Source organism: Schistocerca cancellata, chromosome 1, assembly GCF_023864275.1.
Source record: "Schistocerca cancellata isolate TAMUIC-IGC-003103 chromosome 1, iqSchCanc2.1, whole genome shotgun sequence".
Lineage (NCBI taxonomy): Eukaryota > Metazoa > Arthropoda > Insecta > Orthoptera > Acrididae > Schistocerca > Schistocerca cancellata.
In genome coordinates, this window is record NC_064626.1 from 1,155,670,156 (window position 1) to 1,155,690,779 (window position 20,624).

The following is a 20,624-nucleotide window of genomic DNA, read 5'->3' on the forward strand; positions in this document are numbered from 1 at the left end:
ACGCCTTGGGCACGCTGTATCAGCGGTGTGTCGTGGTTTTCGCAGTGGTAACAGTAGACAGGGTTCTGGAAGTGCCTGTACTACAGACGCACATAAAGATGGCCGCATTCTGAGAGAAGCAGTGCCCGACCGAACATCATCCAGAAACGAAATATGGGCACATGTTGCACCTGACGCGTCACTAAGGAGCACAGGGCTGCAGGACTAAGACCAGGCTACTACTGACACTACGACACCGTCAAGACTGGCTGGTGTCGTGAAAGAGTCGACTGGACAGTAGAATGACGCTCTGTTGTCTGCAGTGATGAGAGATGGTAGCGACCTATTCCGGAGTGTATTCGCCAATGATATACATGTCGCACCCCATGTTTCGTGATGTGGGTGCCCATGAGTTACAACTCGAGGTCACATTTGGTGTTTCTGCAGGGTTAGAGTAACCAGTGGCCGCCGCACTGCACGAGCTGTTATTACCGTGGTGCCGCCTTTTATTTGACAGGAAGGTGATGTGCGTTTTCAGCAGGACAATGCACGTCCACATATGGCTGGTGCGACACAGTGGGCTCTTCGTGGTGTAAAACAACTGCCCTGGCCAGCAAGATCACCAAATCTCTCGCCAAGTGAACACACATGGGATGTAGTGAAGCGAGAACTTACTCGTTCTCCAGAGCCTGTAAGAACCACGGCCGCCTTGCAACTAAAGGTGCAAGGTGGTTGCGGCGTTCTACCGCAGGCATCTGTCCCAACGTTTACATGCGAGAATACACACCAAAGTTGCCAGCGGAGGGATGATTCATTGGGTACTGATGGGACTGTTTGGGTACCATTTACCGTGAATAATGTTTCATTTATGTGATTTTGTTATCATAAACTTCTACGAGTATGAATTATCTGTCACCTCACTTGTCAATAAAATTTCCTCTTTCTTGTTGCATTTTTTTTTTTCAGCAACATACTTTGTATGGTCGCCAGTATTGAGGGAGACCGCAGCCAAGAGAGGAAGCCCTCAGTTTGATAAGTGCGATGTCTCTAGATCTAATCCCAGTCAGTATTTGTTTTTCATTTCCACGAAATTCTAACAGATTTATAACGGCTGTGCAAATTATTGGTATATTTTCGTTATGTTAACTCTGGAAAGTCAGATTTTTCTCTAGAAATTCTGAAGATAGTTTCCCATTGTTAACGTATTCCAACAGGTTCATTCCAACTTACATCATGAGCACGTTTTCCCGGTGTCCGTGCAGGTATTGTACGAATTACCATACCCATTTTCCCCGTATTCCTGCACGTAATTTGGACTAACCAGAAACAGCTGCACCTGCACAAGCGACTTTTGGCTTCTGCAGGTTCTTCCGAAATTGTTTCACGATTTTCAATCACATTTCTAACGTCGAAACTGTTCGTTGAATATAAAAACAATTACAATCGCTTAGTAGTGGAAGGGCATGTGGACCAGATGAAACACCTATAAGATTGGACGAAGATTATCCGAAACAACTTGCTCTCTTTCTAGCAGTAATTTATCGTACATGGCTTGATCAGTGTATGGTACCTAGAGACTGGAAGAAAGCGCAAGTCATTCCCGTTTTTAAGAAGGTCCATAGGCGATAAATTAACTTTTTATACCTTCATGTAGAACTTTATAATACTTACGCCAGTAGCTGTAACACTTTCTTTATTTCACGATTGCAATTTCGGCCTTCGGAAATTATCATGTGCAGATTTTTGTTGCTTTAAGGTAGTCACATATCATGTGACTAGTGATGGGCTAACGAACATGAGTGTTTAGACTATGTTGTTTTATGACATATGGATATGTGTGCTCGCAATATCTAACAGCGTCACGAATGTGTTTAATAGTAATGCCAACGAGATATAAAAATGTTAGCTTATTTTAAGTTGACATTACTTAAAGCAACAAAAATCTGCACTTGAATATGTAACAGCGTCACGAATGTAATTATAGAAATGACAACAAGATATAATGTGTAAGCTCATTTTAAGTTGACATGGCTTAAAGCCACAAAAATCTGCACTTGATAATGACCGAAATTTCAATAGTGAAATAAAGTAAGTGTTACAGTCACTGACGTAATAAGATGTATTTTATAAAGTCCATAGAAGAGGTGCACACAATTACAGACCTATATCGTTGATGACAGTCTGATGTAGAATTATGGAACATGATCTATGCTCAAGAATTACGCTGTGTTTGGAGAATGAAAACAACCTCTATAAAAATCAACATGGATTCCGCAAACAAAGATCCTGCGAAACTCAGGTCACTCTTTTTCTCAATGAGATTCACAGCACCGTATACGACGGCGCTCAGGTTGATGCCGTGTTCCTTGACTTCAGAAAGACAGTTGACACCGTCCCGCACTGCGTTTAGTGGAACAAATACGAGCATATCGAGTATCGGAGTGGATTTGTCTCTAGATTCAAGACTTCTTTCCAGATAGACCTCAACTCGTCGCTCCTGACGTAACAAAATCGATAGATGTGAAGTGGAAGTGTGATAGGACCGTTACTGTTCACAGTTTGTATAAATGATCTAGTTGAAAGCAGTGGGAACTCTTTAACGCTGTTCACAGGTGATGTGGTTGTCTACAACAAAGTAGTAACGCCAGAAGATAGTAACGATTTGCAGAATGACCTCCAGAGAATCGATGAATGGTGCAGGTTCTGGCAGTTGGCCCTGAACGTAAATAAATGTTACGTATTGCGCATACATAGGAAAAGAAATCCATTACTGTACAGCTGCACTGTTGATGATAAACAGCGCCTGATGTAAAATATCCAGGCGTAACTACCCAGAGCGACCTCACATGGAATAACCATATAATGGGAAAAGCAGACACCAGACTCAGATTCGTAGGGAGAATCTTAAGGAAATGTAAGTCATCCAGGCAATAAGTGGCTTATAAGGTGATTGTTTGACAGATTCTTGGGTATTGTTGGTCTATCTGGGACGCCTTCCAGGTGGTACTGATAGAAAAAATAGAGAAGACCCAACGAAGAGCGGCGCTTTTCGTCAAGTGACCCTTTAGCCGGTGTGAGAGCTTTACGGAGATGCTCAACGTACTACATTGGCAGACGTTACAAGAGAGGCGTCATGCACCACAGAGAGGTTTGCTATTGAAATTTTGAGAGAGTACTTTGCGGGAAAAGTCGGACAGCATATAACTCCACCCCGGATACCTCTCGGGTAATGGCCACGAGGAGAAAATTCGACAAATTAGATCCAATACAGAGGCTTACCGACAATCATTCTACCAACTTACTATTCGCGAGTGAAAAAGGATTGCAGGGGACAGTCAGTGGTACAAAAGTACTCTACCCCACACGCCATTGCGTGGCTTGTTGAGTATGTTGCAGGTGTAGATGTAGAAATGAATAGCGTTCCCAAACCCGGTGCGTACTTCATTCATATGTTAGCCCCCGAATTAGTTACCTGCCAATGCGGCAAGATGTCTGATTTTACTAGTAAATGTAGGATCTGTATGATACTTCGACATCAAGAGAAAGTAAACATGACTGTGAAGCCCATCCACTTTACAGGGAAGTTTCAAAACTGCAATTGAAAACGTCATTCCTGTGTAGTGAACAGATCTTTCTCCAGAACAATGTTGTTACTTCGAATTCGTTTGAAGTAGCATAAGAACACATGGAAATTGGAGAAGAAATGTTTCGCAGCACTTTTGAAATGCTAGCGGCGAAACAACGAGAGCATTGCCCTCCAAGAAATCGACGAAGAAGGAATTAACCGAAGGAACGGCTTCATCTTCATCAGACGATTGCGAGCCCGAAGACAAATAGGAGAACATGGAAAGCGATTTTTGGCAATATTACAAGATTACGCTCGTTAAACTGGTGAGAGAGCATCCAGCATGCTGTTCGATAATTTGCAGTCGTAAGAGATATAATTGAAGTACAACCTGCTTTTATTGTTACAACCATTCAACAGTCAAGATCGCATAAAATATTTCTTTATTCAGGACAACCGGTTTCAACAGACTTTGCTCTCATCTTCAGGTCTTATCATATTTTTGTTGCAATACATGTTCATTTTACGCTGAACCTCACGAACAGTACGTCAAATGGATATGAGCACATTATAATGGTTTGTCTTCGCTAAAATGTTTTCAAGTGTTTTAGCGAAAACAAACCTTTATAATGTGCTCTTTTGTATCCACTTCACATCTTGCACGTCAGCTTCTTTGTAAAACGAACATGTTTTACAACAAAAACATTTTAAAACATGAAGATGACAGCAAAGTCTGTTGAAACCGGTTGTCTTGAATAAAAAAAATATTTTATGCGATATTGGCTGTTGAATGGTTTTCAACGTAATGGATATGCTGTTAGAATAATGTGAAAAAAACCGGCAGCGACATTCGGACGAGGGACCTAGCGGTTAAGAAACTAAATGCGTACTCGCTCGGCTGCGGACTCTTTCAACGCCAGCTGATCTTACAAAATTTATAAGTACGCTTAAAAATTTTAAAACTCTATTTCCACGAAAACGAATGAGAGTTGTGTGCTTATGTTCACATATGTTGAAGTCCTAGCCGTGGCCTACACACCCTGTCAATATGGATCAAATCGGCGAGAGAATTTCGTACTGTCCCCTTTCGATTGCGATTTGAGATAGGGATTCTGATGAGCTCGGATTTCGTTGGATGCGTGGGAATTGACGTCAAAACCGACGTTTACACGGAGACTCTAAGTTGCGAAACTAAGTTTAGAAACTGCACTGCCAGCATCCGCTGTGCGCAGTTAGAAAGTCGTTGACGAAACGATTCAGTTTCGGGTCTTTCCAGCTTCTAAGACTAGGTTAAGTGGAGATTCAACACACGCGACATAAAGTGGGAAAACTGAGAAAATTGTTCATTCATGGACAATTGTGCGTTCCAATAGGTGTATGCAGGGCGTTAATTGATAAGCATTATCAGAATAAAGTGCGACGAAATACTGCAATTGGGAGAGCTGTTAGTGATACCAACGATGGGGGACGGACGATGTTTGAGTTAGTAACCATAGTACATTACAGGAAGTTTTATTTCTGTTAGGGCGATGGTGTTCCGGCAATCAAAAAATGTCGAAACTGAATCGCATTTTAATGCCACCGGGTAGACAGCCAGTAAGCGATTTATGAAAGTAGTTTCAAAGCACTAATTTCAAGAAACGAGTTTCGCATCTTAATGTCTCTGTGTGAAGCAGGTTTTATGCTGCAGTTGCTCCCTTGCGTAGCTGATTGCAGAGATTGTTAATGTGATGTTGCCCACGAAAGTTGAATAAATGAGGTCGTGGTAGCCATCAAATATAGGTGGTATAGCGAAGCGACAGCAATTGTCATCTGATTGTGTGAAACATAGACTATGGAGGTACAATAAACGGTATCTTTGTCTTCAACGTTTGTATTATTCTGGGCAAAAAGTATAAGGAAACGTGAAGAAGAAACTCCATGAGGTTGTTGCTGACAGGAAGCGGAACGACACACTTTCCCTCAAGTTCAATCTGGAAATGGACTGTGGGTCTACATTGGAGATTTTATTACACTTCATTACGTATATTTACTTACTTACTTACTTATTAGATTGGCCATGGTTACTGCACTCCGTCTTAAGCTTCGGCAATCAGCCTGCTCCATCTTCCTCTGTCCATTTATTCTAACTTCTCCAACGTGTCGCACCGTCTTCATTTCCTCTCTGATCCTGTCAATCCAGGTCAGCCTTGGTCTTCTCTTTTGTCTGTTTCCCCTAATGTCTTCTTCCAGCACCTCTGTGCTGATCTGGCCTTTTCGACGCATTGCCTGCCCATAATACTTCTCTTCTCCTCTCTTCAGTCACAGCCATAATGTCGAATGATTTGTTCTTCACTAGTCCAAAAATCTGTCTCAGAACAGCATTTTCAATTGTCAGGAAAGTTCTTTCCTTCTTTCTTTTTTCTTTTTGTCTTTTGGGTCCGAGTGCAGGTCTGTGCTCCGTATGGGACCACTGGTTGTATTAAAGTAGATCCTCATCTTCGTGGACCTCGACTGAAGCTGGCAATTGTGCAGGCTTTCGGACTGTAGACCTTGACCTGCTTCCTGCTTGAACTCTTGAATTTCCTGATTATCTCGTTCCTTTCACTGAGTACTGCCGAACTGTTAGACTGCTCGTATTTTATAACATACCACTGGCTGTTACATCGACATTGAAGGTACATATAGTTTACCATTATTTATGACCTGTTGCAGATGGAGCACAGGAGCATAGAAACTCGTTACTGCAACTTGCGGCTGTGCCTTTAATATTTGTCCTTGATGTAGCACGATGTACTGAGTTAAAAGCCGAAATAGCATATATAGATAAATGTTCCGCAAAAGGTATCGTCCTAAGTGGGAGGAATTCAACGCTGCTTATAGAAACGGAAGAGATACTGATTTGCTGAAGACACTGAGAAATGACCACAGCTTTCTTGAAAGAATTATTGGGAAAGTATTTGAGGACGTGGTGTTGAAGCACAAGGATTATCCTCCGCCGATCTCCAGTATCGAAAGTCCCACAATATCAGCTGATAACGGATGGGCCCTCTTGCAGTCGTAATGGTATATTCAGCTGTCACAATAAACAAGTCTGGGGTGAAACTTCCTGGCAGATTAAAACTGTGTGCCGGACCGAGACTCGAACTTGCCCTTCGCGGGAAAGTGCTCTACCATCTGAGCTACCCAAGCACGACTCACGCCCCGTCCTCACAGCTTTACTTCTCCCAGTATCTCGTCTCCTACCTCCCAAGCTTTACAGAAGCTCTCCTGCGAACCTTGCAGAACTAGCACTCCTGAAAGAAAGGATATTGCGGAGACATGGCTTAACCACAACATGGGGGATGTTTCCTGTGAAGTGAGTGAAAATCTCATTCTGGAAACATCCCCCAGGCTGTGGCTAAGCCATGTCTTTGCAATATCCTTTGTTTCAGGAGTGCTAGTTCTGCAAGGTTCGCAGGAGAGCTTCTGTTAAATTTGGAAGGTAGGAGACGAGGTACTGGCAGAAGTAAAGCTGTGAGGACGGGGCGTCAGTCGTGCTTGGATAGCTCAGATGGTAGAGCAAATGCCCGTGAAAGGCAAAGGTCCCGAGTTCGAGTCTCGGTCCGGTACACAGTTTTAATCTGTCAGGAGGTTTCTTATCAGCGCACACTCCGCTGCAGAGTGAAAATCTCATTCTGGAAGTCTGGGGTGATTGACCCTTTCACTGCTTACCGGGGTGGGCATAAATACTGAAACAACAAACACACATTACGATATATAATACGATATAGGAGACTCGATCACTTCCGAAACAGCTTCCACTCGTCTCGGAACGGATAAATGTAGATCCTATGTGGTATTCCAGGGACTGTTACACAACTCTTCCGGCAAAATACTTGCCAGTTCAGGTAATGGTGATGGAGGTACGTACCTTCCTGTGTTAACCATGGTGGCCAGTGAAAATGCGACAAATCATCCCCATGCTCACAAAATCAGTCCTGAGGACGCGATGTTTTGGGAACAAAGGTCCTGTCGTCTCGGAAGGCCGCATCATCATTGCGGAGCAAACAAGGTACCACGGGATGGACCTGGTCAGTCAAAGTGGTTACGTGATCCTCGGCATTGTCACTACCTTGCAGAGTAACAATGGGGCCGATGGAATACCACGATATGACTGCCAATTAGTCACCGAACCATCGCTACGTTTCACTCTTGGGACATCGACTCGGCCACAAGTTGGCAATAGGGTGAAAGAATATCAGCTGTCCAAATGGCATTTCTCCAGTGCTCGATAGTCCAGGTTCGCTTCGGTACCACGTTTCCCGTTACGAGAATTTGCCTCAATGAAGTGTGGTTTTTCAATTCCAGGTCATCCGCCAATTACAAGTTTATCAGACCCCCTCGTGTTGTTTTGATGCTGACAGGTTTCTCGAGTACGACATTCAGTGTACGACATTCAGTTGTGCACTGACCTCTTCTACTGTCGACTTCTTATGTTTCGTCACAATCCTCTTCAGTGACAGTTTGTCACGATCACTCAGCGCACACACACAGTTTCGTCGGCATTGCGACTTAGCGGATGATGTTTTTCCATTTTCCCTGTATGCACGAGCACCAACATTTTTCCCACGTTAGAATTCACTTAGCTCTGACATAACGCAGTCGCAACTACATACACTACAGGCCATTAAAATTGGTACACCACGAAATGACGTGCTACAGACGCGAAATTTAATCGACAGGAAGAATATGCTGTCATATGCAAATGATTAGCTTTTCAGAGCATTCACACAAGGTTGCCACCGGTGGCGACACCTACAACGTGCTGACATGAGGAAAGTTTCCAGCCGATTTCTCATACACAAACAGCAGTTGACCAGCGTTGCCTGGTGAAACGTTGTTGTGATGCCTCTTGTAAGGAGAAGAAATGAGTACCATCACGTTTATGACTTTGATAAAGGTCGGATTGTAGCCTATCGTGATTGCGGTTTATAGTATCGCGACATTGCTGCTCGCGTTGGTCGAGATCCAATGACTGTTGGCAGAATAAGTAATCGGTGGGTGCAGGAGGGTAATACGGAACGCCGTGCTGGATCCCAATGGCCTCGTATCACTAGCAGTTGGGATGACAGGCATCTTATCCGCATGGCTGTAACGGATCGTGCAGCCACGTCTCGATCCCTGAGTCAATAGATGGGGACGTTTGCAAGACAACAACCATCTGCACGAACAGTTCGACGACGTTTGCAGCAGCATGGACTATCAGCTGCGGTTACTTTTGACGCTGCATCACAGACAGGAGCGCCTGCGATGGTATACTCAACGACGAACCTGGGTGCACGTATGGCAAAACGTCATTTTTTCGGATGAATCCAGGTTCTGTTTACAGCATCATGATGGTCACATCCGTGTTTGGCGACATCGCTTTAAACGCACATTGGAAGCGTCTATTCGTCATCGCCATACTGGCGTATCACCCGGCGTGATTGTATGGGATGCCATTGGTTACAGTCTCGGTCACCTCTTGTTCGCGCTGACGGCACAGTGGACGTGACATTTGAGATGTGTTACGACCCGTGTCTCTACCTTTAATTCGATCCTCACGAAACCCTTTATTTCAGCATGTTGCTGGTCCTGTACGGGCCTTTATGGATACAGAAAATGTTGGACTGCTGCCCTGGCCAGCACATTCTCCAGATCTCTCACCAATTGAAAACGTCTGGTCAATGGTGGCCGAGCAACTGGATCGTCACAATACGCCAGTCATTACTCTTGATGAACTGTGGTATCGTGTTGAAGCTGCACCTGTAAACGTCATCCAAGCTCAGCTTGACTCAAGGCCCAGGCGTATCAAGGCCGTTATTACGGCCAGAGGAGGTTGTTCTGGGTAGTGATTTCTCAGGATCTATGCACCCAAATTGCGTGAAAATGTAATCACATGTCAGTTCTAGTATAATATATTTGTCCAATGAATACCTCATTTATCATCTGCATTTCTTCTTGGTGTAGCAGTTTTAATGGCCAGTAGTGTAGAAAGCTTTTATGACCACAAGCGACACTTGCAACGACTGAGGACATTCGTGGTCAAATACAACAGCGCAACCTGCAGGGCTCGCTAGCATCTACATTTATGTTCAAGTATGAATTTCTGACGATGTGTCTATAATTTTGTCCAACCCCTGCATGTCTTCCGCGATTGGTTATCAGAGAACCGGTGAGTATTTACTGCATGTTATTGCTATGTTTCACTGTCCTAAAGGGAAACGTACTTTTCGTTAAAGAATACTCATAAATCTCATTTCACCGGTGGGTTGTGCTCTCTTCTTGTTACATTGTTAAACCTCCGCTCCTTATTGTCATACTGAGTCGGTTCGCGCCAGCAGATATCAAACCAATCAGCAGATTTGTAAAAAGGTCTACTGTCGCGTCTCCATGGATAATGCGAGTCAATGAATTCCATGCTCGTATTGATGTTCACCTCGTCAGAAGTGGTGGCCATACTGAGCACCTGTAACGTAGGTTAAGATGCTCAATCAACTGATATGTGGGTCATTCTTTTGTGTATCTCGTTTTTGCGCAGGTACATATGAATCACGCTGTAAGGGCCACCCCTATCCATGTTGGAAAACGAAACGGCAGGAAATATATTTTCGTATTGTTACATCTAACTACGACGTAATTAAAATAACCGTACATTAGTATCTGTCAGCCCCCTCCCCACAGCCTTAAATGTAGTAAAAGTATTAAATTGCAAATGGTACTCTCGTTCCATATCAACAGTTACAATTCCCATTCGACTAGTGGCCAGGAATTGTACAACTCACTAATTACATGTGATTTGTTGCCACACCATCTCGACGGTGCAGATTAACTGTTATGCGTTTCATCTGTGAAACCACTGTAGCTATTGATGTCAATAAGAGGATGTGGCTTCAACGTAGTGATGTGCCATCCCACTTTGGTACTAATGCCCATGAGCACATTAAGAACAGATGCACTTAGTGTTGCGTCGGAGGGAAAACTATGCCTCACGGCTGCATTATAATCCCCTTGTAGATTTTTCGCTGTGGGTTTAGTTAAAGTCGTTGATAAATGCAACATCAAAAGAAACAGAAGAGAAACAAATTGGTAGCAAAGTAGTTGGCTGTTTGATTGTACGACACACTACACCGATGCTTGAAAGAGTGTTGCAAAGTTCTGTGCACCGTTGTAATGCATGCAGCAAACCTGGTGGTCGTCATGGACAGTTGTAATGAGGTTAAGATGGTGGTATAAGGTTTAATTCGTTTATGTCGCTGAGACAACTGAATACATATTTACGAAATCTGATCGGATTATCAGCAGAGTCATTGGATCGTGTTGTCGCAACGTTTTGGCGATTTTCCTAATTGTCACCTCATGGTGAAGTGTCGTGTAGATATCCAGTTCGTTTGTTTATAGCCGCGGGACCAGAGATTTTTCTTTCATGGGCACGACAGGTGTGTCAGTCACACGGTTCCGATGAAGGTTTCGTGGCAATGTGCATGGGGGCTTAATTATTTATTATTTGAGTATGTGCCACCGCCAAAACACAGCGCGGTATCCTTGTATTCTCTGCATGTTTACGTATAGCTGTTGGTTTCTCGAAAGTATGTCATTCCACAAAAATTTTAACGTTTGATATATGATGTATTCCCTTAGAGCGTCGAGATTTAGGAGTTTCTACTTCAACAGTGTTATCATGAATAATTTTGCGAATTCTATATGGACCGTTATAAAGCAGAAAAAAATTTGCCTTTTCCTTTGTGAGACAAACGATGAGACTTAATTAACACCTTTTGACCAACTGACAAGGTTTTTAAACGACCAGGACGTTTAGCTGATTTCTCTCTTCTAGCAGCCGCAGATGCAATATTTCGTAGAGCCAGGTTGACAACTTCAGAATGCCGCAGTTTCCTTGTAGGCGGAGAAGGAACGATTTCAGAAATGCGATTTGTCGGTGCTTTTATTTTTTAATATCAGTATAGGCGGTAAAGAAGTTGAATCATTAGGGAGTTCATTCAGAATATTTTGAAAAATATGAAGATACTGATCCCACGTTCTGTGATTCTGATGACAGTAAAGTCGACACAATTTATTGATTTCCTTCATCCGTCTCTCTGAAGCGTTAGATTGAGGGTGAAAAAGTGAAATGAAAATTGGTTTAATCTTACGACGCCGTAAAGTACGAAGCCAAATTTTTGAACGAAACTGTGATCCATTATCTGATATAACCTTATCAATATGACCCACTTCTTTAAGAAAATGTTTGATGAAAGCATTAGATACTGAACGAGCTGTTGCTTTGCGTAAAGGTGTAAAACGCACATATTTTGATGTCAATTCCACTGCTACCAAAATGTACGCAAAACCATTAGTAGAACGAACCACTGGACCAAACAAATCGACTGCAGTCATGTCCTTTAATTTCGCTGGAATGATAGGAAACAACGGTGCTCTGTGAGAAATAGTTGGCGGCCTAGCCTTTTGACATAATTTGCATTTGGCAAGAACAGATCGAATACGTTCTTCCATATTACTGAAGTAGCAATTTTCTCGTAATTTATGAAAGCATTTTCTGGGACCTAAGTGTGCATAACTGAAATGTGTGTACCAAATCAATTTAATAACCCACTCATCAGGAATACAAACTAACCAAACAGAGTTGTCGACCGATTTTCGTTTAAAAAGAATATCATTGCGAACTAAATAATACTGTTTAATCGCTACGCTTTCCGTTCTCCTCCACTTCTCCTTAATGTCCTTCCAGATTGGATCCTTATTTTGCTCCTTAGCGATGTCTTGGAGCGAAGACGAAATAAAATTCTCAAACGCAACACTTTGAATATACATTAAACAATAATTGTTTTCTTTGCAGTCCTCTTCAGCACTTTGTTTCAAATCCATAGGTGCACGTGATAAACCATCAGCAATAATATTTGAAGATCCCTATACGTAAACAATACTAAAGTCAAATTCCTGTAGATACAGCGCCCATCGTGACAATCTTCCATGTGTTAATTTTGCTGACATAAGAAATTCCAAAGCTCGATGATCAGTGTAAGCTTTAGTACGTCTGCCATACAAAAATATGCGAAATTTTGTGAAAGCCCAAACAACAGCCAAGGCTTCAAGTTCCGTAATCGAATAATTCTTTTCTGATTTAGAGAGAACACGACTTTCAAATGCAATAGTTTTCTGTACTACAACGCCGTCTTCTTCTATCTATTGAAATAAGTGTGCATCTAGGCCTTTGTATGATGAGTCCGTCGCCAAACAAAAATCTTTAGATAAATCCGGATGTGAAAGAAGTGGAGCAGCAACTAAAGCATCACGAAGTTGTTCAAATTCTGATTGAACTTCCTCATCCCAACACCAATTAGAATTCTTTCCCGACAGTTCACATAAACGAGGTGTGGCCAAATTGTCCAATCTAACAAAGCGTCTAAGAAAATTACAGACACCAAGGAAACCACGAACATCACGTTTTGTAGTAGGAACAGCATAATTACGAATAGTATCTAGTTTCTCTCGATCAGGAAGAATACCTTCTGTAGAAATAATATGACCAAGAAATTTCACCTGAGAACGACCAAATTCAAATTTTTTTCAAGTTCACTGTAATGCCAACTTTTGCAAAAATACGTAATAATGAATCCAAAATTTTGTTATGCTCACTCCGAGATCGTTTAGCAATAAGAATATCGTCAACATATGAAGTAATATTGTCACGAAGATAAACAGGTAAAATTTCCTTTAAACTACGAATGAATGCTGCTGAAGATACGGTAAGTCCAAACGGTAATTTCCGAAATCACTTTTGGGTAAAATAGTCATATCCGCTTATTTTTTACACGCTCTCTAGATAGATTGATAGTTGAAGATGTTTTGATAGAAGCAAAGAATAGTAAAAGAGTAGGCAGCAGTGCAGAAAACTAAAAGGGAAATAGCACCACTACAGCTCGGGGCCCTGTGCACGCTACGGCACATATTCACTTAGTGTAGCGAATCCCCTGAGGACCTTAATAGCCGCACATAAATTCCAGTTTGTGACTTAGTGGCCAATTTAGTGGAAGTGCGTACATAAATTGATCTAACCATGAACATGGATGTATGTCGTTCATAGAATTGCGAAAGATCTTAAATTTCCGAACAGTCAAAGTTTTCTCCTCGTGGCGACAAGGACCTACCGCGTCTGTCCCAGTCCGAATGTCGATTATTGTCAAGTTCGCGCACCTGGCGCTCTCTTGTTGCTTCTCGTAAATGAAACAAATTATTTTCTTCAAACCCCTCTGCTATCTGTGATTTTAAATTTCTTCTGCTGTCTTTTCCTACGATTTCGCTTTCAGTATATTTGACTTGCTTTTGTAATGCCTCAAATTCCCTTTTAACGCGATCATTAAATTTTCCCTGATTTTCAACATGCTTATTTATGTTCTGGTACCCTTGGTTTCTAAAAATGGCAATGGAGCTGTATCATCTGAATCTCTGTTCCCATTTAAACTAAGACTTGTCAGTTTATCTGAGATCTCCTCAACTCTTTCCGATGAGTCACCTATTTTTTCTTTCTGTTTATTTACGTCTTCCGTAAGTGTCGCAACACGAGTTTCAGAATTAACACATTTAGTAGTTAACTGTTCATACTGTTGTGTTAAGTTATTTATTCTGTCATTTGGTACGGATTCCTCGATTCTTTCAAATATTTCTTCCTTATCGTGTGCACGTTGTAAATTTAACTCTGAAAATTTTTGTACTATCACGCGATCTTTTTCTTTCCGTTCTCTGTCCTGTTCCTCTTGTCTAATTTCTGTTGAAATTAAACTATTATTGTGAGCATTCAAAATCGGTTGTACTTCTTCTCTAATTTCTTTCTTTGATTCATCTTTCATGTTTTTGAAACATGTCCCTATTCGTGAGCCTAACTGTGTTTCCATTGTTTCCATCTCGGTTTTAATTGTTCCTATTTGTGAGCCTGACCGTATTGTCATTGCTTTCATCTTGGTTTTAATTGTTCCTATATCTGTTTCAATTGTTCCTATTTGTGATCCCAAATTTAATATTGCACTCATCAACTGCTCCATATCTTCTGTCGTTAATCTCGTATTCTGAAAATTTTTTTCATTGTGAAAAATTTTGAACTGTTTCCGGACTATTTTCCCGACTTATTAAATTGTTTTCCACTTCATTATTCATCATACTATTCTCCTGTGTTGGCGAGTTCGCAATGTTAACAATTTCGTCATTCTCACTATCCATCATTTTTGCCTTTTTCATCGATCGCGTAATCATTTACAAAACATACAAAACTCGTCACTATACGAAAATTACACACAATGACACTTCATCACCAACAATACCATTCACACGAAATGCTTCCCGACAAACACGCCTAACGAACAATTGAAACCTTCACAATTGCACAAAATTGTCAAACACATATACAAGACATCAAAAATTAAATTCTGCCAATATACCATTAAAAGAATGACAAGACAACTACAAATGTTCAATTACCAAATTTACACATGCAATATAGACTGCAATTACTAAACTACAAATTACTACAACAATACTACTATCAGCTATTTTTACAATCAGAAGAATTCCAAGGGACGATCCGAAGCAGCGGTCGCCACGTGCATGGGGGCTTAATTAAATATAATGCAAATATTAGTGCAAATAATTTTACTGTCTGTCCGGTTACGCAGCCTCGTAAACGGTTGGCCCTAACTGGTATTAGTACGCAATCTGACTGCATAGAATAACAACAAGAAATGAAACAAAACTTCCGTTAACACAATTAATTAATTAAATCCCCAGCAACTATGAAACCTACAAAACAACAAAACACAAATGTAACTGTTCTGTGTGTGGAAGTGTGATTCAACGTACACATCTGGCACGGTACTTCCTCAATAAGACAAGATATTTTAGATACCATTTAAACTGAATTAATTAAATAAAACTGAAATACTATAATTGCACATAGAAACCCGAATTACAGTCTAATACATGAACACGAGCCAGATTCTTTGTTGACTGAACCTGTGACCAAGAGGCATTATTGTTTAAGACATTGAAATAATTAAAAAAAAGAATTTTTTACCTTCATATATACTGACGAAAAGTACACTCTAGTCCATTAAAGCAATATGACAACATCTGAACAAGCACTCTCCATGGGATATTCTCAACGACGACACGCTACTGCAACATCTCCACAAGCACTCTCTACCACCGCCTCTCGACAAGAACTCTCTACCACCGCTTCTCGACAAGAACTCCCTACCACCGCTTCTGAACAACTACTGCCAGTGGAGGCGGCTGAATAATACTCTCTGGCGCAATCTCTGGCGCTGTGACTCAGTATAGCCACCTTTCAAATGCTTTTTTTTTTGGCGGGAGGGGGGGGGGAGGAGGCATGGCGGAAGACAGAGACGTGGAGGGGGATCCAGGCTTGAAGTCCTGGTATTGTCCGTCTATTCAGTTACCTGACTCCACTGCCTACTTGATGTCTGTATTCCAAACCCCCTTGGCGCTGCATAGCACAAATATGTGGCCTTCGTTGATGCTGTGACCTGTGGCTGCAGATTTGTCGGTTAGGCTGAGGTGAACGCTCCTCACATGCTCCAAGCAGTGCTGTGCGACGCATCGCTGCGTCCTGGCCGACGTACTGCTTGTCACACCCACAACTAGTGCTGTAGACGACAGGTGCCCATAGCCTAAAGCCCATTCTTTATTTAAATTGTTGACCGGAAAATAGTTTCATTGTGTGTTTCTCCACTAGCGTGGCACTCTTGGCCCTTCATGTGTAGATGTAAAGGACATAGATGTAGATTATTTTTTATGCTGACGTCTATGGTGTATTTCTTGAATGTAACCTGTAAACTGTGCACAAAACGATTCAGGTCACTTCCTGAAGATGTGAGAGGAAAACGTTATATGTTTCTGTTGATCTGAATGAAGCTTTGAGACTTTAATCTCGACCATGGTCATCAGCTGGAATCTGTAATAATTTGTTTCTGTTGACTGTGTCAAATACTTATTTTGAGTTAGAGGAAGGTAGTATTGAATTTTCTTCGATTTCCTAGCAGAAACTGCAATGAAAAATTTCAATTTGGGCTGTTACTTTTTATTTTAGTGTAAAGTACAATTGATGAAGTTAAAACATGTAGTTCTTAAGATACATGGCTGGTGAAAGGACAGAGCCTTGGGAACACCTTCAGTGGATGGAAAGGGTATAGTAACTGGTGCTTTGTTTCAGCCACGTCCACTGAACAACACAATTAAAGCCTCACTTTTTTGACACACCTGTAATTGTCCCCCAATGAGACACATGTTTCAAATTTGGCTCAAATATGCCTACAATCTTCCTCTATAATGGTTCAAAACCGTGCCGCCCTGAGACGTCACCCTCGGCCTCAGGGACACTTCATACAGGAATGTATCGATGCTTTTGGAGAAAAGGTCACAGCTCGGAAGTTCATCTGACGTGCAAGGTAGATTAATGATGTCATACTGCCACCAAATATCACCACAATTCTGCCCAACGCCATCGTGGACATGTGGGAACCACGTCACACACCCACTCCAAACTGCGTATCATCCTTCCTTCTGATGCCTCTGCCATTGGGTCAGAACCGTTACACCCAGCCTCGAAATCATGCATTTCTCTTACGAATCGTCGAGGAAAACAATTCATGCATACCAACAGAATCGACATGAAAAGTTCCCATAAAGTGGTATAAAGGGTGTCAGTGAAACCATCCATTCCCTTGTTTCTCATACATTTAGGGGTCGGAAAGTAGATTGTGCGACTGCAACCCTCTGAGCGTGATCCTACCCACATGGAGTGTAGCGCTACCGCAATTTTTTAAACAGGTTGAGAACCTCTAGGGACCGCTGAAAAGAAATTTCAATCTGGTCCTAAGTAGCAAAGGCTTTGTGGGCTTTTGTAACCCTACAATTCCGCGTCCTTGTGTGGCGTGATCACATGCACGTTGGCATGTGCGTGCATGAAACGGCAGAGCATCCCCCTATGACCCCCAGTTGGACAACAGCCTCGGTGCCATCTACGCACCTTTTCTGAGCACGTTAAAGATGACACGTCAGAGGCTTCGACACCCATTCAAAACAGTGGTGCCTCGATGCTATTCTTGCGTCTGAGTGCAGGCTACCTCTTCGACACACCTTAGATATGACACACCCACGGTGGCTTCGAGTAGAATTGTAATGAAATTTGGTGACAATATGACATCATAAACCCACCTTACAGCTCACTTGAACTTCTGAACTGCGGTCTTTTTTAAGGGCTGTACGACTGTCTAAAAGTCTTTATCAGGGTCAGGCAGAAAACCAAGTTTAAATTTATGTCAAAAACTTGGGTCTTTGGCCTCTTGGCTGTGTAATAAGCGTTAGCTTTTAAGTCAGTCCGGTTAGAAGATACGGCTATTTGTGCGAGGCAACGGCCTTGCCACAGTGGATACACTGGTTCCAGTCAGATCACCGAAGTTAAGCACCGTCGAGTGTGGCCGGCACTTGCATCGGTGACCATCTGGGCCGCCATACACTGTTGCCATTTTTCGGGGTGCACTCAGCCTCGTGATGCCAATTTAGGAGCTACCGACCGAATAGTAGCGACTCCAGTCAACGAAAAGCATCATAACAACCGGAAGAGTGGTGTGCTGAGCACACGCCCCTCCTATCCGCCTCCTCATCTGAGGATGACATGGCGGTCGGATGGTCGCGATGGGCCACTTGTGGCCTGAAGGCGGAGTGCTATTTGTGCGACATGTTTTGATACTCACAAACTCTCTGATCAAAATCTACATGGTATTCTGTCAGTGATCTAGTATTATGAAATTCCGCAAGAAACAAAGGTTCACACTGCAGCCTAAGGAAAAAGTCCGAAAATTGTTAATCTGTATTTATATCGGACAATTTAAAAAAAAAATTGCTATCACGCTGTCTATTCATCCATCTGTTAAGGCATCTTTTTCTTAGGAAAGGGTAGACGTATCGAGTTGAATTTTTTGTCACATACCAAGGTCTATGGTTGATTTGCAGTCTAGTAAACGTTAGCTCCTAAGTCAATGAAATCAAAGATATGACCATTTATGTCCCATATTTTGATACTTGCAAACTCACTCATCAAGACCTAAACGGTACCTCTTGTTGACCTGGAATCAAGAAAAGCAAGGTTTCATAGTACAACCAAAGGAACAACTCCAAGACCTACTAACTTGGAATTGCACTGAAGAGCCGAAGAAACTAGCACACCTGCCTAATATCGTGTAGGGCCCCCGGGATTACGCAGAAGTGCTGCAACACTTAGTGGCATGAACTTGACTAACGCGTGAAGAACTGCTGGAGCGAATTGACGCAATCAATCCTGCAGAGCTGTCCGTAATTCTGTAAGTGTACATGGGGGTGGAGATCTGTTCTGAACAGCACGTTACAAGGCATCCCAGATATGCTCAATAATATTAATTTTTAGGGAGTGTGGTGGCCAGAGGCAGTGTTTAAAGTCAGAAGAGTGCTTTTGGAGCCACTATGTAGCATTAGTGGACGTGTGGGGTATCGCATTATCCTGCTGGAATTGCCCAAATCCGTCAGAATGCACAATGGACATGAATGGATGCAGGTGATCAGACGGAATGCTTACGTACGTGTCACATGTCAGAGTCGTATCTAGACGTGTCAGAGTTCCCATATCACTGCAACTTCACACGCCCCAGACCGTTACAGAACCTCCACCAGCTTGAAAAATGCCCTGCTGGCATGCAGAGTCTACGGATTCATGAGGTTTCCTCCATACCGTACACGTCCATCCGCTGAATACAATTTGAAACGAGACTCGTCTGACCAGGTAACTTGTTTCCAGTCATCAACAGTCCAATATTGGTGCTGATGGGCCAAAACTAGGCGTAAAGCTTAGTGTCGTGCAGTTATGAAGGGTACACAAGTGGGCCTTTGACTCTGAAAGCCCATATCGATGATGTTTCATTGAATGGTTTGTACGCTGACAATTGTTGATGGTCCAACATTGAAATCTGCAGCGATTTTCAGAAGGGTTGCACTTCTGTCACGATGAAAGATTTTCTTCAGTCGTCGTTGGTCCCGTCCTTGCAGGATTTTTTTCCGGCCGCAGCTATGTAGGAGATTTGATGTTTTACTGGATTCCTGATATTCACAGTACACTTCTGAAATGGTCTTACGGTTAAATTCCCACTTCATCGCTACCTCGGAGATGCTGTGTCCCATCGTTCGTGCGCCGACTATAACACGACGTTGAAACTCACTTAAATCCTGATAACCTGCCATTGTATCAGCATTAACCGATCTAACAACTGCGCCAGACACTTTTTGTCTTCTACAGGCGTTGCTGACCTCAGGGCGGTATTCTGCCTGTTTACATACCTCTCTGTATTTGAATATAGTTTCTTTGGCACTTCAGTGTATATTACACAAAAAATTTTCTCATTTTTTATCAGAGTGTATATCAGTCCAACCGCTGTTAAGCCCCATTTTACTGTGGAACGTGTTGACGTATCAAGTTGAAATTTACATCACATACTTAGAAGCTTAACATTTTTACACCACCAAAGGATTATATATCTAAGTGAGTGCAGTTAAGAGATATGGTCATTTATGTCACACATTCTGATACTCGCAAACTCAGTGGTTAAAACTTATAGGGTATTTCACCTTGATGTAGAATAATCGAATTTGGCAAGAAGAAAGGTTTGACAGTAGAAGTTAGGTAAATGAATCAGAAAATTGTGAATTTGTAATTAGATCACATTAAAAAAATATTTTGTCATTTGTTTTCCGACTTAAAACTTGAAATTCAAACATTCTCGAAAGTTTCCAGAATGAGATTTTCACTCTGCAGCGGAGTGTGCGCTGATATGAAACTTCCTGGCAGAGTTCGAGTCTCGGCCTGGCACACAGTTTTAATCTGCCAGGAAGTTTCATTTTCGAAAGTCTTGAAATCACCCCCCACCCCCCAGTATCAATGTCGATAACATGCAAAAAATTTCGAGTTCCTCGATTCCTGAAACAGGTGAACTCTCTATTTATATACTTAAGTTTGTACGGA

At 42.2% G+C, this 20,624-nt stretch overlaps 1 protein-coding gene across 1 annotated transcript in view; it reads left to right on the plus strand.

Annotated features, from left to right (window-relative positions):
• The window catches only part of LOC126136758 (delta and Notch-like epidermal growth factor-related receptor), a gene marked incomplete at its 5' end in the record, with an annotated part of 583,816 nt that overhangs the window by 555,412 nt on the left and 7,780 nt on the right, over positions 1–20,624 (plus strand). The window lies entirely within an intron of this gene.